Raw genomic sequence first — 22,532 nt, 5'->3', positions numbered from 1 at the left:
GGAAGGCTCAATGTCCCACCTACGCTGGGGAAGCCAAGACATGCTCTGGGTTAGCCAGCAAGGCAGTGGCAAAGCTGAACATTGAAAGCTGTTCTTCCAGGCTGAAGTCAAGAGCACTGAACTGTGCCGTACAGCTGCAGTGCTTGGCTGGCAAGATTTTTTAACTGTGTTTCTTTGTTAATGTGCCCGAAGACTTCTGGGTTTGCATTAAGGGCTACTCTGTATGAGTATTTAAACATCAACACTCAATTGAACAGGCTGTCTCAGTAAGAATGAACCCGTGCCAAATTTGTGCAGTGTTCTTTGATGCCCAACCTTCAAAGCACATCTTTCTCACCTCTCATGAATTGAGTCATTCCTATGTGCATCCCTTTGCACTATAACTTGCCCCATGTTAATGTTTCAAAGGTTTGCCTCTCCATTTGTGTGTCTGTTTTTCACATGGGGAAGCAGGTGGCATGGGGCGGCTCTAGCAAAGGGTAGGAGAAATATTCAGGGAAACAACATTCCCTCGATATTTATCCCTAGATGTCCCTAGATATTTAGGGATAAATAAAATGATGGAAAGAGGCTCATTTAAAATAGAGTGGTTTGGTTTTATTTGATGTCACTGTGTCTCCACTGTACTCTGGTTGATATCAACAAGAACCTTCTGTTTATTCTTCTCATCTCTATTTGTATTAAGATTTGGGGATTTTCACAGGCAGTGAAGAGAGCAAGATACCCGAACAGAAAGGGAAAAGAGGTGCCTGTCCTTAGTCCTCCATTTTGTAAACTAAGGTTTTTATCTCCATCACCTCAGAGCTAACTGTTAGATCTAAGAGCCAGTCATTGGGAAGAGGTGGGAAGAAGAGCCTAATCTGCTGATTTATTAAAATATGTTAATGCATTATACTGTAAACCTTGAAAAGGATGTGTGTGTAGGCAGTTGTTTGCCTCTGCACAATCTCCTATTCATGGCTGCATGGAGCGGGAATGTAGGCAATGGGCGGGAGGGGAATGTGGGTATTACTTTCATCCAACCAACGTGCAAAAAGCAGCTTGTACTTGCAGAAAATGCAACAGTCTGGTTCTGCTGGCACCTTTCGGTACATTTACATTGTCAGACAGCTTAGTATTGCACTTCATGCCCAGGTGACCACTACCTGGAACAGCAGTGTAGATGTAGCCCTTAAGGTTGGCTCAACTTTGGTCTCTGAGGAGCTTTTGGGGCTTTGCTTCTCCAGGGCAGGACTTCTATGTCCTGTCTGTGGGCTCCTTCTTCACTCAGAAAAAAAAACATTCAGTACTGGTCTCTCAGCTGCAGTCAGCTGGGGATGCCAAAATGAGATATTAAATGCTGTATATTATGTTTGTTGACATAGGCAATCGATATGACACTGTATGTGAGTAAAAACTCAGACATAAACACAGTCATTCTGCCCTATACATCTCTGTCAGACTCTCTCGAGCCACATGGAAAGAGTACAACATCAGTGAACTGGTTCACACTGGGAAGGTTTCCCTCCTGCCAGCAAAAAACCCAGCTGAGGTGTTTCAGCTGGTTTTTGTGATTTGCTTTTTTCAGCCAAAGCTCAGATTTTAGAGCTCTTGACCACAGCTTGAAAACCAGTAACAGTGGTGATGTATTGGCTGGCATCTTCAACTTCAGCTCTGGTTTGGTTAACTTTGGGATGTCTCAGCTGGGTACTGGTGGGACTCTGCATGACCTGTTTTTAAGGTCTTAAGAGAAAATTTAAGACACAATGTTTGCTTTGGGAACACGGACAAAAGCAAAATAAGATTGATATGGTATCAGTTTAGTCTTCCCTCAAATGCTCTTCCCTCAAGTTATCCAAAGAAATTTAAATTCAGGAATGTCAGTTTCAACTAAAAAACATTTTCAAAACAGTATCTGAAATGCTCAGTGATGAGTCAACAATCTTTTTCAGTTCGGTCCAAGAACTTGATACTTCTTGTTTTGATGTTTCCCATTCAAAATGTTCCTGAACACTTTCTAAAATGAGAAAAAAAAAAAAGTAATTTTAACTCTGAGTTCCAGTTACAGACAAATACATAAAATATTGAAACTTGTCATCGTGAATAAGTTTTGGGTTGTTTTTTTTTTTCAGCTCAGCTGCTGTTATCATCTGGTATAAGACCTGTGAGGGTTATGCAGTTTTCTTGCTCAGGTAAATGAACTTTATTAATTGACTGAGGAATAGTTAACAAGCCTAGAAAAAGAATTAGCAATTGGCAGAGAAGAAGATGATGGAGAATTTAACAATCTCAGAGCATACAAAACAATTTGTACTTTCAAATTCTTTTATTTTTCTCATCATACTACTGCTGACACTCAGTTGTGATTAAGGATGCAGTTACCCCCGCTCCCAACAAGTGTCACCTAGAAAAGAGTCAGCTCCCAGTCTTTACTGAGAAGCTTTCAAACAGTGAAGGGGAAGTGGGGCAGATGTTACAGTAAGACTATTTTATTCCTGCACGGACCACTTTTGTGCAACCAACTTGCAGAAAGCTGCTGCTTTCACCTACAACTGGGAAAGGTTCAAAACAGATTTGATTCCTAGAATGACCTTCAATATGAAATGCTCCATGAAACATTCCTTCTGCTGCGTGAAAATTGCTCATTTCAGAAATATCCCCATAGGTCTGCCAGTGTCACAAAACTTAACAGAGAGCATTCAGGGTCATGCTGTAAATGCAATACACGTCCAAAATGGAAAAACATCTCTGCGACTTAAAATTGCAATTGAAGAGCCTGATCCTGCCAGCACAGTTTTTTACCCATGCCAAAGAAGTGACATTAGCACCTGCCATTACATTTTATAATTTCTGATTGCGAGGAAAATATATGGGGATGAACCTTGTTCTGAGATTGATCTGCACTGTGCTGCTAATGTCACAGCTTCTGGAAAACAGGAAGCCAGTGCCTAATGGCTCGAACACTGGTAACGACTAACCACGCGTTTTGTTATCGCCTGACTTTTGGAAGTCTCGTGATGTTTGTGCACTTGTGACCTGACTTCTCAAAGCCTGAGAGGCTCCTTCTGCGCTCTTATGATGGTCCTGAAACATTTTACGGTGCTGGGACTTCATTTTGAGTGGCAGGAATCTTCTCGGAGCCCTTTGGATCCGGATCCTGAAAAGTCTCCTCAGAAGAGTCAGTGGGACTATTGGAATGGACTTGTTTATGATATTTGAATATATTTGAAAGGCGGACAATGGTCACCTGTGTTCTCCTGTCATGGGCCCTGAAAAATTTTGGGGCTGGGAAGCAGAATTAAGAGTACTGAAATGTCCTTCCCAACTGCAGGCTTTTTGACGATGACCCACAGCTGAAAGGGACCCCACAAATTTCCCAGCTCCACCACCCCCTCCTCCTTGGACCCATCAACCCCAGATTTAAAGTCCCTCCAGCTGCATCAAGACGAATGATGCAAATCCATGAATCATATGGTCACCCCCAGAAGCACAGTCTCAGCCTGAGCAAACCCACCTCCTGCCCTTTCTTGAGGTCAATAGGCTTCTGCTGTGGGGTGAGCTGAGTCACGCTCTGGATTTCATTGACTGTGCTGTGTTCACACCTAATCATTCATTGCCCTTTGCAATGCTCTGGCTGCTCTGGCATGCCACCTGGCTTCCAGCTGCCCGTCCAGAAGGCTTTGGGTTTCCTGCAGGTCCTACATCGATCCCAAAGCCTGCACCTGCCCACTCCACCGGGATGTCTCATAGACTGAGATGCCCACATACAGGCATCTGAATCAAGCCCCAGATACCCACTGACTAAAATGGGACCTGAGATTAGTAGGCATCTCCGCTTCTGTGTCTTAAATTTAAACTGAATCCCGTCCTTATTTTTTGACCCTTATGTTTGTGCATCAGTCTTGGAAAATAGGAGCAAATGCAACTTAAATATTCCAAAACAAGTGTGCTATGCAGGACATGCTTTTTCTCACAGAGTGGTGGTTTTTAAGTGGTTGAAGTGGAGAGACTATAGTAGAAAACTTGTGCGATTCATTCATGAAAACATACAAAGGGAGAAAAGATGGAAATTTCTATTTCCACAGACGTTCTCCTGAGGGCACCACAACCGAAATTGCTGCCTTGGTCTGTTACAACACACATTCTGGGAGAAACAAAATCTTAGTTTAGATACATGGAGTTTTTAAGCCTTGCGAGAACCCTCATGGTCACGTAGGGTATTCTGACCTCCTGCATCACACAGGCCATAGCTCCTCCCCACAGAGCTTGCTTCCAGCACACAACTTCTATTTGACATTTTGCGTATCATTGTGGAAGACAAATACTTTTAAACTGACTTTAAAATAAGTGGAGAACCTACCAGTATCACATCCACTAAGTTGTTTCAGTGCCAAGATAGCTCTTCTGTGTATTTTTTAATAGCAGTTGCCTCAGTTTCTACCCACTGGCTCTTTTTTTGCTTTTTCTGCTACAGCAATCTATTCTCAGCAATGTCTTCCCCATGTAGTTTTCCACAAACTCCTCTTAAATGAACTTAGGAGCTTAAGAGAACCTTTCCCTGGATAAATTAAATATTTCCATGTTCTGAGGTCTCTTTCTCAAAAGGACATTCTGAAAGCCTCAGATAAGTCTTGTTACACTTCGCCAAAACCTTTCTATTTTTTTTCAACAACCTCTATTAAGGTTGGACACAGTACAGTGTCCACCAAATTAAGCCACCTCCTTGGTATTCCCCTATTCCTACAGTCAGGATCCTATTCTCCCTGTTATCTATTGACTAAGAATCCCCAGCAAATGGCTTTGAAAGTAATTCACTGGAGGAAGTCCTATAAGTATTTTACTATATTCTGCACACGTAATTACCATCATCATATTACTGAGAAGGCAAAGAGCCGTTTCATGAACTCGACAGTATTTATCATCATGTATTCACCAAATTAATATTAAATGAGACAAGACCACATCTAAAATTTCTTTTCCTCCTCTTTTTCCTCTATGCTTTAAGCCTTCTGACACAAAATAGAAATGGGTCCGGAAAGCAAACTAGCAGATATTCAAGCCTGTGTTAATTGGGCTCCCTGCCTCCCTGCCACTGCCAGACATAACACTATTTACAGCCAGATGCTAAGAATTAATTGTATCTGTGGCTGAATGGAAACCAGCAAGCAGCTTCAAACACAAACAGAAGAACTGAGATACAGAGGTTATCCCTTTCATACGTCATATGACAACAGACTGGGAAATCTTCTGCATTTCCCACCAAGAAGCTAATTAAAATGAGGGGAAGAGGGAAAGACGTTTCTCAGAATATGTGCTGGAATTATGTAAATAATGACAGACAACAAACCTCTGTGCTTGCACTTGGGAAAATAGCAAAAAGCTGCCTTTCTACTGCCAGCTCACCTGGCCCCAGATGCTCTGTGGGAGGACTGCTGCTGGCCCCGTTCTCTTCACACTCTACCACCAGTTTACCCAAGCTTAATATCACTAACTGCAATGGTGTCACTCCAGCTGGAGAGGCAAATCCTCTGTGCCTGATTACCAAAGATTTCCTCAGGTGCCTTATCCCCAGGTAGGAGATGCTCATTGTCAAGCAAACAGCATTCACTGGGGTATTACAGGGTGGAGCTCCACTCCGGTCCTTTACCACCCCCTCCACCATCCCATTCTTCGGTCATCAGGACAACTTACCCTTATTCATGATACAGTGACAAGGCAACACCCACCACCCGGACTGCAGTCCGTGGTAAAACAGCTCTTCAGTGCACTGAGCAATCTTGTTATAAAATTGTTGACCGGGAAAATGGAAGAAAGTCAGCTGGCTAACTGATTGCGTAAAAGAATGATTAATGACAATATTTGAGCTATTTTCTTGCAAATGAGGTTATTGGGAAGGACACATTGAAATTAACTTTCTTCACTTAACTTACTCCATCTTTAGAAATTAATTGCACTCTAGAAAGCAGGAGATAAAAGCCTGTGAAAACTACAGAAGTTTTTAACAGAGTGGCCACAAGCCCAAGCCACGTACTATGATGGAAGCTCTCAAGTTGCATGGTAGGGTGAAAAAACAAGGTGAAGGGTAGCTATACAAATGGCAAAGCTAGAAATACTGCTGAACCATTGCTCCTGAGGCAATATCCTAGGGGATATGCTGGGGAGCAGGTTCGTCTGGGCTAACAAGGGAATTTGGGAAGCGTCACTGGCAGTGGGAGCTTAACTCAGAGCAGCAGAGGTAGCACCAGAAAGGGGAGCATCAGTACGGATCTCAAGCAAGAGTTGTATTGCTCAAACTGAGCCCTGAAGGGGACTGTGAGGGGTACGTGCACCAGCAGAGCATTGCCACGCTGGAACAGGTCTCATTGCATTGCTTATTTTACACCTCGGGCCTGAGGGGATCGGCAGAAAATGGAACACTTTTGCCCCACAGCACCCCCAGCCCCATTACAGGTGAGACACGGAGCACAGGGCTCGCACAACTGCTTCCTCTTCTCCAACCAACGCCTGTACCTTACACCCTTGCAATGCATGTTTACGACCTCTCTTCTGTCCCCAGACACCACAGAATAAGCAGAAGTGCTTTGCCAATTTGCATGCCATCTGTCCCCACATGTAAAGGAAAAGACCTCAAGAGAAGTGGTGTTTGTGGCAGGAGAGGAGCATGGCACGTAACAAGACCTCATGTTCGGAAGATGCCTCCTAGGTGGACCATTTCCCCCACTTCAACGTCACCTCCCAGTGACAGCTTAGCACTGTCCACACTCCCCCATCATCTGGCTAGACATGGGTCCCACACAGGAGCCACTGCAGTCCCATCCCCTGAAAAAGAAAATCCTTCAGAGGTCAGACCCCGAAGTGCATAGTGAGAGGAAAATTCGGACAAACTGTGCAGTGTCCGAAAGGGAAGAGGGAGAACACCAGTAGGAGATAGATACAGGGGCTCCAGCTATGGTCGTCAATGAGCACAGATATTATCAATGCACAGCAGGTCTGAGACTATTTGTGAATGCAGGAATGACTCATCTGGTCCCACAGCAAAGACCGTGCAGCTGATATATCCTTTACATAGAGGATAAAAGCTTAGGAAAAAAGCCTACAGACCCAATGACAAAGGCAAAATCCGATGCAGACTCTGACTGCAAGAGCAGAAAGGCTCTAGAGGAAATTTTGTCATTTGAAGGATGTAAAAAAAAAAGTAATCCACCCTTTTTAGAGCCATTTTCAGAGAGATTTAAAGGCTTTGTAAGAGGGGAGTAGACAGAATGCATATCCAGGACTGACAAACTGAAAAGATCAGTAAGCTGGACCTACACTTTGGGTGCTTGGAGAAGAGACTGCAAGTGATTAGTTTATTCTGAAAAGCAGACCTTTTGATGTGGACAGCCATGCTCCTTGCATGCCTGAGAAAGCTATCTCAGACTACCTGCATCGGTAGAGATTTTAAAGTCATGGTGAATCGAATCTCAAAATTATGAAACCGCGTCCTTCCATGGACAAAGGAGTAACAGGAAGTGTTAGATCAGGATAAAAACATTAATGAGATAGACACTTCTCAGTTTTACTGGCAGATGAGCCTGGAAAATAAGAGGTATCGGCAGGAGCACTCACAAGGTCACTACCTGAAACACCATCAGAACTTGAAATCTTCCATCGACTTCCATCTAATCCCTGCCCAAATGTCTTTGACCCAATCTAGTCCCAGCTCAAGCAGGTGTTTAAACACAGGCTTAATATTAAAGCATTAAAGTTCAGATGTCTAAAAACATCTCTTTAACTAACAAATGCGTGTCTGATTGTTTGTGCTATTTGGATTCCATGGCCCTTTTAAGAAGCCACCCGACATCAGCAGGACTTAAAGACATCCTCGTTTCCCGTGTGGGCTGGATCTAGGCACACGTTGCATGCATTTAAGAGTTTTGCTAACCTAAAGCTTTAATCTCCTTGTAACTCACTCCCCACCTCAAGACCGGAGACAATAACGTTTTCCTTTCTTCCACCATTTGTCTATCTTAATTGCAGTTTCTTTGGCTGTAAAGTCTTCAGTTGTGAGGACTGAAAATTCCCTAGAGCAAGAATTGTATCTCATTATCTGTTTTAATAATGCATAAGAAGGGATTGGCAATATCCTAATACAAAAAGCAAGATCAAACAAACAAAAATATTCTTTAAGAAAATTAAACCCTTCTCAAATGTACATTCCCTGTTCCTCAAAAGATCAAAAACAAATGGTTTTTAAAATAATATATTCAATCTTCCCAGAAACAATTTCATCTTTTGTTCTAAACAGCAAGAGCTGGCATATGTGTTTTGCTATTGAATGGGGAAAGAGATTCTAAGACGCTAGCCATAAACTGTTTATCTTCCCAATAAATTACAATTCTCAGATCTACTCTTCTTCCTTTCCTCTGTGAACAGCCAGGAAATGATTCTCACCAGAATGTGCTGCTCGAGGAAGAAGCAACAGCTCTTAAAAAACCAGAGTGCTCCACATGAATTCTGCAACGTTATCTATTGGTAATGCTGACTCATGATGTATTTACAAGCCATGCACATGGCATTTAATAAGCAACATTCAAAGTACCAACGTGTGTATTGAATAAAAGGGAAAAACGGAAGATCTGACTGAAAGTTGAATTCAGATGTTCTTGTCAAAATGTACCCAGAGGAAAATCCCCTAAAGGAATTTCAGTACCTCAGTCCAAGCACAGGGAATTCATTCCTGTTTCTTTTCAGCAATAAATTTCTCCAAGAGATTAAACACCTGCTTAACTTTGATCGTGTCCAGAAGGTCCTGATTCTCCTTTAGAGATTCATCAGGTCGGGTATCCCTTGTTTGCGCCAAACACTAGGGTATTGTGTCAGTCCAAGTGAGGTATGGGCCACCAGTTTGGGTCCAAGTCCTCCTCTTGGGCTTGTCCATATATGCCCCCTCTTCCTTTGCCTGCTGCCACTCTTCTCACCTACAAGGATCCTTCTTTTCCTGTAACCCACACCAGCAACCTATCCCTGTTGGGCCATGGTGAATGAAAAATCATCATCTCCCCAAATAAAACTGATGCTTTCTCTACTTTTTAAGTTAAAATAACAGTCTCTGCCTTGAAGGTACTTTGTCTCTGGGTTAAAGCTTTTATCTCTGAGGTGAGGATTAGGCCTGATCCTTCCTCTGGTATTTTTTTAGTCTGCAAACACTCCTGAAATGTACTGGCCTTTTTGGTCCAGGAGCTCTGGCAGGGCTGAGCCCTCTGCCTGCTCTGCACTGTCCTTCTACTGGTGGGGACGTGGTCTCATAGTTAATCCTACTTATGACTAACTTTGACTAAGAATACATTTTTTCCCAATAAAAATACACCATTTCCTGGCACTCAGTATCAAACTGAGTCAGGCATCAGAGTCATTATTGCTCTACTTAATGCCTCCCACCCAGGATGCTAATGACTCAAATATGGAAGTACCCGTGCAATAAGGAAGAAGGCTGGGGCACAGAGACTGGGATGTGCGAAGAGACATAAGAAAGGGTGCTGCTCTTTTCCTAGAAGCCATAGCCCTGCAGGTGAGGCACCTATGACCCTTTTCCTCCTTTCAAAACTGTAGACTACACAAACTGCCCAAACCCACTGTACGAGCAATTCAGATACCTAATTAAATTTCTGGAGCTAACCTACATCAGCTGGTGTCCTGAGAGGTGGTGCCTGCCAGGATACAGAGCCTGAAAAATGCACTTCTGCCCCTACCTGCATCACACGAGCTTGGGGGGACCCGGGGAAAACAATATTCTCTTTCTGTTACACACTAACCTCCTTCAAAAAGCACTTTGGGAAACCTTGCAAAGGAGGTTTATATAATAGCTAGAAATTATTATTATTATTATTACTACTACTACTACTACAGGTCCTCCAGACAGGCTTGATAGCACTCCACAATACAACACTGAGCAGTCAAAAAGAGGTTTTACACCACGAAATATCTTTAAAACAAGCTCAGTGATGAAACACCTAACCATCCCATTTTGCTTTACCATTGCATGATTGCACGTAGCACAAAAAATACTAATTAATTCCCACACCAGCAGGAGGGGAGGAACTGCCAGTTCAGATCAGCCCTTAGGTTCTCCGTAGTTACAGCATCTCCTCATCTCATCTCATCTCATCTCATCTCATCTCATCTCATCTCATCTCATCTCGTCTCCCACAGGAGAGTTCGGAGGAAGGTATAAGAAATCTCACAGCTACCCAGAACAGAGGAATCTAACCTCAAGGAAATCCTCTTTCTAACCTCATGTTATTTGGAAGCTAGAGATAAAACAATGAGGCATTGTTCTTCATCCAAGGCAGACAGGTAGCACCTTGATCTGACAACTAAAGGAGACAGGGGTGCTAAATGATTTGCCTAAAGCATTAGGGCCATGTTTATATCAAGAAAACTCCTTACAATGTGACCACATCAGTGGAAAACCCATAATGCAGTCATCTACACTGGCTCACAGGGCTTAAACTGCTGCAGACCCCACTAGAGTCTATTTTCAGATTAAAAGACATCATCTGTATGTGCAAACTGCCTTAGGGGTGGCACAAGCGACAGCTCCCAGTACCAACACCTTTCGCTTAGAACCACACCGACCCCAGTCCTGTGCTTGATCAGCCAGTGTCTCAGCAAAATCCTGGTCTAATTGTGTAAGATTTCGATTCAGCTGAAGCTCATGTTGTGATATATCCTATTGTAGCAATGATTCAAAGCAAATCACTCGCATGGGGAGAGCATTCCCTTTCTTACCGTTCCTGTAATTCACACTGCGCAGCATTGCAGCAGCGAGCAACAGGCTGGGCTGTGTCACGGGGAAACCCCTCTGCTCTCGTCACAGATTTATGGCTGCCCATGACAAGCAGATATATCTTTAGCTTTGGCTAGGAGATGCTTGTGAGGCTGTCTAAATAATTCACCTTTAAGAGCTCATGTCAGCCTTTCCAAGGGCACGCTCCAGCGAGAGCTGCCTCCTGCAGCTCACAGTCCCCACAGCACACGAAGCAGCCTCAAGCTCATATGGAAAACATGCACTGAGACTAAGGCAGCTCATCATACTGCATTGCAAACACCAGGCACAATGAATAAATTCAAACGCCTGAGACAGACCGTTGTCTCATTTTGCTCCTACTGTCTGCAGTGCTGCTGCTGTTTTGCTATTTGCACAACAAACAAAGCCCTGATCTGCTCGATACGCTGGAATCGATACGGTTCCTTGGCAGGCTACGCAGTTACGCACAGTAATGAAAGCTAAAAGAAGATAACTGGGGCTTCCCAGGGAAACAGAAAGCTATTCTATCACCATTAGGACCCCACTGGTAAAGGATTCTTAACAATATGATAATAATTTCTTCACTGAGTCCATAAATGCAGCTACAGCGCATCTCTTGAGAAGACAGTAGACTGGATGTAAAGATTTCAAATGACGGAGAATCTTCCACACTCTTACTAAGCCCCAGACACTTCCAGCCAGACCAGCTGCATTGCACCCACCTCACGAATGACTAAGTTCAGAGTAAAAGAAGAGACTCTTGAAGGTCACAAAGAGCACACGATGGCAGAAGAAATGTGTTCTCCACCTTGGTCCTGTTTCTAACCGAGCATTCTGCATGCGGCACTGCAGCCTCTGCCCTCTTAAAAACCACCCAGATCTCTTCAGCATCTTTTAGTGATGCAAATACAGAGGGAATGATAAGTACCAGCTTGTTAATAAAATACTGGGCGGTGTTCTCAGCCCTTTCCATGGTGTGCTGCAAAGCCATTACCAGCAGGTCCCAGAAAGAAAAACAGGTTTTTTGACAGCAATAAACATTCAGAGTGAAAAAAATAAGTAAACAAGTTGAATTAATTGAGGAGGGCATTGCCTCCTAGCTGACTGAAACCTAGTCTAGGTTCACGGGAGAACAAAGCCCCAGCAGTAAACTCAGGGGGTTGATTTTGAAAAATCCAGCTACAGCTACAATTTTCTTTGTGGAGGTTTTGCCTGCCTCGTCCCAGGCAGTCCATTTGCATGCACACCGTGTCTGCACAGCTACATGGCAGGGAAACCCCCATCTGCTCCCCTTGGATTTACACTCAGCCGTGACAAATGACTTTAGCTTCAACTTTCTGCTAGAAGATGCATATAGAAAATGAGGTCAAAAAGGCTCACTTTAAATTATTCATCGCGAAAAATTCACCATGGCTTTTCTAAGCCTATGTATCCAAAGAGGAACCACCAGCTCCCTGGAGCCAGAAGAGCTGATCTGTGCATTTGCTCTGCTGCCTATAGCTCTGCTCTATATGAGGGATGGTAAACGTGGCACCACAGCAGGGGTGTGGGAGTGGGGAGATCTGGATTATTCTGTTCCAAGCACCAACTGTCTCCATGTGTCAGCCTGGGAGAGGCAGAGGCATCGGTTTGGAGATCAGAAGGGACTGGGTTGATGCTGGAAAACCTCCGCAGTGAAATCCCCGATCCACACGACGTGAGAAGACAGACTGATTGATCGTGATGGGGGGAATGCAGGAAAATCTCTGAGGGACTATTAGGATCATCTGCCCTGATTTCATAGCGTAACACAGAAACTAACACACACATTTTCTGGAATCCATTCAGTTATTTTTGGTTGAGTGAAAGAGAAAGAGAGCTATTCTCAGTGAAAAGACTTGCTGGCAGACAGCCTTTGGATGCACCTCCTTGGTTCGTCTGTCCTAGCAGTTAATCACTCACATTTTAAATTCATAGACCTTTCCTTCAGTTCAAACTGTGTTGACATGACTTCGCCTGTCCCTGTGTACAAGGGCCACCACACTCCCCACATCTATTCTAGTTTTACTGCAGCATGGTACTTACCCGCTTACTGGTGGAGATGACATACCAGCTGTTGAAAGACAGAAGAAAAACTTCAAGCAAAAAAAAATGCATAGGAAAACAACATTTGGGCACTGATAGAAGCCAAAAAGTTTTAAGTCAGTTAGTAGCCTTGCTGCATTTTTGGTGCAACATGGTAAAAAGCAGAGGGAATCCTCATAAAAGGATGTGCTAGGCTGGGAAACGCTGGGGCCATAAAATCAAGTGTATGTAATCTGCAGCAGAGATGCTGTTCATGGTGTCATGTATTTATCTGGTTTGTTGGCTGTTTATGTAGGCTCAATCTCCTTCCAGCTGTCTTCCTCTTTTCAGAGGGATTGATTGACTTTCTCATTTTTCCTCAGGCTCCACATACTCTTTTACAAGCACCTTACGTGACACAACAACCTAATTTCAGTTTATTTGTCCAAGCAAATGGTAAGTCTGCAGTTTGGTACTCGGCGACTCTAAACCAAGCAACTGCTTTGTATAAATTGTTAAGTTATTGATCTCCATTGGGAAATTGCAAAGGGTCATTCCGAAGGGCCAGCGATTGCCAGGGTCCCGTTAGCTCCACAAACCCTCAACATCTCGGTGTCAGTCTCATAATTATGCTATGGAGTGCCATTACTAATTTTGTTTTAATGAGTTTTAGTACACAAATATGCTTGCAACTCTGCCTATATCATCTTATTTTGAGCATCAAGACAGATAAAGAAATAAATAATAAAAGTTGGGGTTTTTTTAAACAGATGGAAAGATTTCATTTTCTTGGGAACTACCTCTTGCTCACTTTTTGCCTGGGTCCGCTTTTTGGAGCCCCAGACCTAGAAGAGAGTGATTACAGGGACACGCTTAATTTTAAACCTGCCTATAAGTTTTGAAGAGGTCCACTCATGCACCTTAAACTGTTAAAACTGAAAGAAAGCAAAGCACAAGTTGAGTGCTTTACAGAGCTGGCATTCAAATGCTAGTATCAACAAACACATAGACTTGTCCTAGGGGTTACAGAGGGGTGTAGCTGTCTTTTTCATGACTTCAAAATAAGTATTTCCTGTAGAAGGTTGTTTTGTAAATGAGTTACAAGATAAGGAAAGTAGAATCAGAAAAGTTATTCCAAGCATAAACGTTAGAAGAAAAAAATGTGGAATCTCGACTTTGCCCAGCATTCAAAAATGCTCCCTTACATGGTGTATACATTAATGTATGAATCAGATAATGAATGTCATCAGTACAGTCCACAAAAGGGGCTGGACAGGCAAGGTAACATCAGTCCTGCACTGAACATAATCAGTCGTGATGGGAATGAACATTAGAAACAGCCTCATAATCTTTCAGGCTTATACTTTGGGAGCCTGGTCTTGGAGAGCAGTGAACATCCCCAGTGCCATTCATTTCAGTAGCAGCTGAAGAAATTTAATACCCTCTGGGAGGCACGACTCTGTGCATGAGGTCGGGCTTTTGCATCAAGCTGAGAGCGAAGGAAGGAGGGAAAGAAAATAATGCTGTAATGATGGCCATGGAATAGGCTTTATTTACTCTCCTGGAACTACATAAATACCAGTCTGCAGTCAGCTAAATGCATTGCCTGCTCAAACATTTTTGTAAGCATGAAATGTACTCAGCTGTACCCATAACTTAATAGGCCAATTATTGATAAGAACACACCATCTACACCAGGATTAAGAGCTAAACACAGGTTTTCTTAAAAACGTATCAAGAAATTAAAAAGCTATGTGGTCGTTATTGTTAATAGTATGAAGGCAATGCCTAGAGACATCAGCTCAGATCAGAAACAAGCTCTATAAATAGAGGATAGGGCAACGTACACCAGAACAGGCTGAGAATATCAGAAGAGGCAGAAAAATACGGGTGAGGGGCAGCAGGTAGCAGGAGAGCTGCAAGGAGAGATGCAAGTCTCATCCAAGTCTGAATTGTCTAATCATGGGTTTCTCTACAGGGTGGGTGAAACAGAAAGCGTGTGGGTGTTGCCGGGAAGGCAAAGGGGAGCCCAAAGGGTAGAGGGGCAATGCTGAGTTAGAAAAGACCACGAGGAAGGAAGTGGGATTACTGGCGAATAGAAAAATTGAAGCGAACTGCTAGTCGAACAGTCAGGAGCTGAGATAAGGACAGTCCACCTTCCAGCACAGAAAGCCTCGTGGGAACACACACAGCCGTGCAGAGATCAGAAGATCGTGTTGGCGATTTCTCACCAGCCCACAGACTGGATGTCCTGGGAGCCTGGGGAGGCTCTGCACAGATTCACTTCTGTTAAGACCCCCCAGGCTCTCACACGCTCCCAGATGCTTCGTTCCCATTGCCTTTTTTAAGCTCTCCAAGTCTCAGAGCCTGGTAACTCTTCTGCTTACTTAGCAGTTGCTTTTCCTCCCTCAGCTGTCACACTCCTTTCGTGCCCTCCCAAGGGTGCTTTCCTCAGCTTTCCTTATGTCCTTTCTGTTCCGCTCAGCGAGTCCTAAATCTCACAGCGCAGCTTCTCTTCTTGTCGCAGAGAGGTGGGAAGTTCATCACAAGTTACACACATTGCCTTCTGCTCCTGGCAGCGGGAGGGTGCTGAACTACAGGATGAGCTGTGTATCTGCTCGTGTCTGTGATGCAAATTGCCTCCCATCGCCAGCATCTCAAACCCCAAATGGACAACCGTTTGGAGGGAAAATTAGGAACCCGCCTTAAACGACATGTGAAGGTGTATAAGTACTGGACCCTGAGCAGGTCACTTAATTTCTCCAGCTTTGCCAGTGCTGCTCTGCAGGGGCAACCTGAATCTAGATTTGCTGCCTGTCCACACTTTGCACATGCTCCTGGGTGATCATCTGGTATTCCTGGACGATGAAATATGAGTGTGCCCTCCTTGAACCATCCACAGGAGCACAGTTTCCTGACTGGGGCACAAGCCTGGTGCTCAGCTCCTCTTCCAGCAGAATCATCTGTCTCATCCATCTCTATAGCATCATCCCCTGACTGACATTTGGCGGAGACAAGGGCTCCCTAACATTACCCTGAGATTTGTCTGCCACAAGGTTGCTAGGATTTGGACACAGGCTAACACAAGGGTTAGCTTAGGCTGCCTATAGAAGTAGGAGCACAAGGTGCAGGTGATGGGAGCTCAGGTCCAGCACGTTGACTGAGCCACTGTGTCTCTGCGCTGCCGCCAATAAAACGAGGCTGAATTTTTTTACTGATCTTTCTCCCTTTGTCTTAGCTGGGACTGTGTTGGGGTTTTTTTGGCAGAAGAGTGTATATAACTATGTGCAGCACTAGCTTCAGACAGTCTAAGCTGTGTTACAGGATTCGCTCCAGAACCTACTACATCAGGGACCGTCTCCCCGGACACGTCTTGGCTCATGTCATCTTTCATCTCCCATTTTGGGACAAATATCAATCTCAAATGACTTTCAGGGTACACAAGGAAGGATGACTGATTGTCATTTTAAGGGAGTCCTATGACGTAAGGCACTGGGCACACAATGATGCATGCTGATCACCATGCATTGTATGAATGCAGCTATTTAATTTATTCATTTGCATATGCATTAATCCACATTATGGATGAAGAAGTGGTACTTGCAGAGACAAATTAAGCATGCAATACAATGGCTAAATTGTTTAAATAACATGAATGTTTATCATTCTGTTCCCTGTGTGCAAGACAGGGCTGTTAATAATTCGTTTCCTACCTCCAAAAGAGCACGCATGTTAATTAATTAATAGTTGCAAAGCACTTTGAAGTTGCAAAGCACCATAAGAAAGCTATCCATTGTTATGTATAGTAAATGTACTTCTAAACGAAATAATTTGCCTGTTCAAAATCATTCCCCTCCCAAAATCCCCTAGAATCCCTTATCCATGATATTAATTAGCATTTAATAAAAAAAATGTGCGTTTAAACATTCATTTGGAGTTTCAGGAACAGAACTGGTTTTCCATCCCCAGTGTGCCAAGGCGTACCAAGCACACATCCAAATACAGTTGTATGAGCCGGGTACCACAGACAGGGCGAAGAAAAAGGCGCACAAGAGAAGAGGGACTCCAGGCTTGTATTGTGTTAATCTGGACCAAGAGACCCAGATTTAACTAGCAGCTCTGCGGTGCATTTCTGTGTGACCTTGGACCTCATGACCTACAGTTAGGGATGCATCAGCGAAGTCACTAAGCTGCAGCCCCCAAAAACAAAGGGGTTGCATGAGTAAACCAGCTAGGGTGCCTTAGTGTCAACAGAGAGGCTGATGCTTCGACCGCATAATCCAGTCCAGCATCTCACGCACATGATGATTTGCTCCTTTGAGGTGCCAGTCTCTCTCCTGGGAGGTGCTCCTGATGCCGTCAACATGAAATCAAGTCTGGAGCTCTGTCTTTCCTGTCTTCCTCAAACACAGTCTCAAGATGTATCAGAAAACAGCTCTGGAGCTTTATCTCATGTCATGTGCCAGCTTTTATTACGGATATACTGTCCCTTATCTTTGCACTTCACGCCACAAAAGCTAATGGTGTACAATACTTTGGTGGTTTGCTGTTGCCTCACAGGGAAGAGTATCTTCTTCTAAATCACATCCTAGGTAAATATTTACCTAACATATGAGAAATTGCATCAAATGTGAAGTCACCCAGGCGACCGGGAGTGAAATAGCTCAGCAGACCCTCCAGAACCTGCAGTAACTCTAACTTGCTGCTGCAGGAGCACTCTGCGAAGAAAACAAACACCACCACAATGCTTCTGTACTGCCTGAAAGAGGTATTTGATGTTCAGGAGGCTGAAAAGAAGACTTTCTGACTGGAAGCTTATGGGGTTCACCTTCTCAGGATTTCCTGTATCTTCCAGGCACCGAGAAAGAGCTAAAGAGCTATGTGCTGCAATGAGAAATGGGCACCTAAAATCTTTTGGAACCTGGGGTGAAGTCCTTCAGCCTGCTGAGCCCGCTGAGGGACATGGGTGAAGGTTACCCCACTGAAGCTAGAGGCACCCACAGCCTCTGGCTTCACTGCTCTGGTATCTCCCAGCTGTAGCACGGTAACAGGGTAGGAGTAAACTCTCCAAAATCTGCCATCAACTTACTGAGTGACAAACAAGTCACTTCACCCCTTTGGATCATAGTTCCACGTGAAGAAGGAGAACTGGGTACTACCTGTTTTCAGTTTCTAAATCTCACTGGAGAATTAAGTGACCTGATCCATAGGCATCATATTCCTTATAGGTGACCTCACTTGAGATCCCTTTTTTGGGTGAGCGCGATCAGTAATACAACTTCCCCAGATATTCTAAAAATAATAGGTAATTTCTTGAAAGAGGAAATCTTACACCTAGCGTAGTGTAACTTGATACTAGACCTCATTTTGATGGACAAAGAAAAATCAATTGATGACCTAAAAATGAGTGGTTGCTTAGATACTGATGATTTTGATGATGATCTGATTACATTTATTGTGTGCAAACAGAACACGCCAGTGACCAGCAGTATAAGAATTTTTGAAAGGGCTAATTTTTGCCAAGCTAGTGAGATTGTCAGCATCACCGGCAGGGACAAAAATTTAAAGCAAAAAACCCTAATAGACTGTAGTGGGAATTGTTCTCAAATTTCCTACTGGAGGCTCCAAAAGGCAGAATCCCCCAGTCATGGCAGTGCTCTGCTGGGAAAAAAAAAAATCTTCTTAACTATTGAAAGGGGATATGGAAGTGGCAGTAAGGCATTAATTTTTATATATTTGCAGAGTCAGGCAAAAAGGAAAGGAAATGGCAATTAATATAAATTACAAAACACATGACTGATAATGGGGAAATGAAGGGAACAATGAAATAACCAATACAGCTAGAAATAATTATAGCATATTTTTCAGTGTGAGTTATTGCTAGAGGCACACAGCAAAACTGTTCTTAGGTGAGTAGAAAAAGTAGAAATTTTCAAAGGCTAGATATTTTTGTCTGTATATCAAACTGAGCTGGAATTTTATACTGAGGGTGGAACAGAAAGATTGCCATCTGTGATGAAAAGGGGATGTGAGGTAGCATTTGCTAAAATTAAACATTTTTTAAAAACAACAGACACATATCTTGCACCAAGAGCCTTTAAGGGATGAGGAACTCTCAGTAAAGTTAATTTCAACAAATCTTGGGAAACAAAGAAAATTTCAAATGACTGCAGGACTACCAACATCATTTGAATATTGAAAAGTATAAAAGGGATGAACGAGGGAATTACAAACCAACCAAGCTGATGCTGGTTCTGGGTAAATAATACAATGCTGATTTCTAGACTATATCAACAGAAAAATTGAAGCAAAAATGTAATGAAACCCTTCAGCATGATCTCATGGCAAGTGGGGTTTTCAAACTACCCCTTTTATGGATTTAAAGGAGCAATTGATCAATTAATTATAGTGCTTGTATTTAAAAGCATATGATTTAGTATCACACAGCATTTTGACTTTAAAAACTTGCAGTAGCATACAATAAATGGGTTACAACTGACAGATCTCAAAAGATCTTAATGGGAGATATTTTTTAGCTGAACTTCCCAAGAATTGGTCCTTGGTCTAGCACTGTTTTTATTTTTATCACTATGGTCACTGATAGATTGCCTTTACCAGCGAAGTCTGCAGTGATACACAGATCAGTAGGTAGAAAGTAGTGAGAACAAGTCACTACTACAAAATACATCAACTGCCACAGCTACAAAACCAACCATGAACCCAGATAAGGTGATTCAGATGGAAATTCTTCATGGATTATGGTCGCAACATGAACTCTTGCTGCAGTAATAAAAAGGAGCAGGGGATGTGATTTATAAGAAGAGGGATATCAAACAAAAGTGAGTATGTATAGAGACAAAGGTAAGAAGAAATGGGTTTCAAATAGACATGGAGGAAAACTGACAGGAAAGGTAATGAAATGGAGGTAGATGGTCTATGGGGATTATTCACTCGACATGATTTCAGATTTTTAAGAAGAGGTTGGACAAATACCTTTCACAAATGACACAGGTATGTTGATGCACTTTGGTTTCTGATTTAGGGGTGGACTAGACGGCCAGCTAAGGTGTCATCCAATCTTACATTTTGAGGTTATACTGAGTATAGGGGAGACTGTCTGTAGTCTCTAGAATACATCTACTCCTGGTGTTCAGAACATGAAAAGACTGGGGGGAGTTCAAGGAAGTGCTATAAAAAGGTAGAATAACCAGGGGTTTCACACAGCCTTCCTCCCAAACTCCATTTCCTTCCAAAGTGGAAAAATTACCCTCCAAGCTGGTTTAATAAAACTGGACTCCAGAGGAGAGAAAAGGTTCATTTTCCTAGGTTTTTCTCAGCCCTACATCACTACAGTGGCTTTTTAATGTTCCTAAATGCCACATGAAGTCTAGTGAAGCTTGTTAATAACACAGGATAACCATCCACTGGATTCTAATGAAATTTTAGAAGCTATTAAAAAAAAAAGATTAAAATAGCCTGGATGCTTACTAGTTACTTGGGGTTTCTTCCTCCTCCTTCTCCATCAAATCATTGGCCCCAAACTTAACACAAAGGGGCTAGTCAATCACAGTCATTTTTATCTGATCTCTTTGTCATCATTTATCTGCACAGCTTTAAAAACAAAAGCTGTACGTGGCAGCGTCAGATGCTTCCCCTTTGTGCATTGCTCTCATCACCTGTCGCACTTCTCTTGTTAAATCTTTGATGGGAGTCTTCAGCACTCCTGCGAAATAATTTATGCATTTTCCCCACCTCTGCAACTACCTTGTGACAAGAACAAGAAGAAATCACGGACGAGGCTGTAATTAATGTATTTCCACTGTCTGAAATTAATGCCATAAAATCAGTGCCCAGCCTTGTCACAAACACAGCAACTTCGTCTCGACTGACAGAGCAGCACAGTTACAAACATGGATTGCTCTGACCATGAATCATCAGTGAATCTCAGTCACACCTTAGCCCATGTCTGGGATTAATTCTGCAGTTTATGGTAAAGGGAGACTATAAATCTGACATCTGTACAAAGATAATCTGTTTGACTGATCCCTTCCTAAAGCTGGGGCTTAGCTTCACTGAACAACCCCAACCGCATGCATTGAATCCTTCAAATATGAAGTTAAATTTAAAAAAAAGTGAATTTGTCCCATTAAGGTTATCATTTAGAGGAAACACTAATCTGTTCTAAGTAATATGGAAAAGTGGAAATCAAGGATAGAGGTATCTAAAGAGGGGACGTTAAAAGAAATTGATTAAGCAAAGAGCAAAACATCACCAGAATTATACCTGGAGCATCTTCAAACAGTTTGGAGGCATTAATAAGGGAAATTATGGGAATTCATAGGGGAATTTATGGCAATTCTTAAGGAGTTCATAGGCAACTACTAACCGGGGTGGCAAACTCGCTGACACTGCCTCAAGGGACTAATAGGTAATGAATGTTGCAGCCGGCTTTTGTAAAGCAGGTGAACCAAGACATGTAGGTTTTACTGGAGATGCAGGTGAGGTGTCAGTGAGACACTGGCCACTGAGGGACTCTTTAGTGCCACTGGCTCTGCTTCCCAGTGCTCAAATAACAGAGCTGGATGAAGATCTTGGGAGTTTCCAGTGGTTGGGCTCCAAGATGTGCCAGAGCCTCCACCAGAGGAGGCAAGATTAGCTTTGACGTTTCCAATACCCTGAGGTATAAAGTAAGAAAAAACCCAATCTGTACATTTTTAGGCACTCATCCTGCCTATATTACTTTTCCTATGATAAATCCTAAGGGAACAAAAAGAACCCAAGTTTAAATTTAACTAACTATTTTCAAGAAACCTTTAAGAGGAGCAAATACATCCATTAACAAGGTCTCTCATGCCTCATATTTCTGTTGTCTCTCTCATTTGTTATAATCATAAACTGGGCAGGTGGAAGGAGAGTCCTTATGCTGTGTGTTTACGCAGTGCCTAGAAAAATTAGAAGCCTGGTCTTGATTGAGGACTTGACATAAAAACACTGATGTCAATAAATCACAAGACAGTAAGAGTCTGTCTGAGTTAACTTTTGGTTCATATATTATTGAACAAGGTGGCAAAAATTGCAAAGAAGTCCAAAAAAAGTCACAAGGTTGTTTTTTGGGTCTTTGCCTCTTACATCCACAAACATTATCTGTTCAGTAAGCTGTTAAGATAGAAGATGACTGCTCCCTTTAATTATGCTGGGAAAGTGAGGAATGGGGGAAGCAGAAGAGCTATTTGAACTGAAAACCAGCATTGGCAAAAGACAGAAATGAAGATACACAGGCTGTGCATAAATATAGATACGGAATTGAAAGGTTTTGAGCCACTAAAATAGCAAAAGCCTTGAACAGCCTTCAAATAGCAACTGTGGGAAAAACCAGCAGGACCCGTGTACCCAACAGTGATGTGCAGATGTGCCCAGCCTCTCCGTACGCTGTTCACTCTTGGAAACTGCCTGGCTACAGAAGCACAGACCTCAGTTCAGGTTAATTTGCTGAGTATTTCAGCCTTTTTGCTTCCTTCTCAGCCTCCTTCACGGCCCCCATAGAGCTCCATTCTCAGCTGCTACTGATACCTGAGCTCATCATTCAATGCTAGTGCTAGTCCAGGACTGCACTGCAGTCCTGTTCTGAGTCCGGTACGGACAGCCTCTAATTAGCTTTCACAAAGACTTTATTCATTTAAGGAAAAGATCAGATTATGTGCTTGCCTCAGATAGAAAAGGA

The 22,532-nt window shown here is 43.0% G+C and overlaps 1 protein-coding gene across 1 annotated transcript in view; it reads right to left on the bottom strand.

Moving 5' to 3' along the window:
• KCNQ3 (potassium voltage-gated channel subfamily Q member 3) overlaps window positions 1–22,532 on the bottom strand; it is a 204,190-nt gene that overhangs the window by 157,250 nt on the left and 24,408 nt on the right. The window lies entirely within an intron of this gene.

This window comes from Gavia stellata, chromosome 3 (genome assembly GCF_030936135.1).
Source record: "Gavia stellata isolate bGavSte3 chromosome 3, bGavSte3.hap2, whole genome shotgun sequence".
Taxonomy (NCBI): Eukaryota; Metazoa; Chordata; class Aves; order Gaviiformes; family Gaviidae; genus Gavia; species Gavia stellata.
The sequence above is the reverse complement of the archived record's forward strand: the minus strand, read 5'-3'. Positions and strand labels throughout refer to the sequence as shown.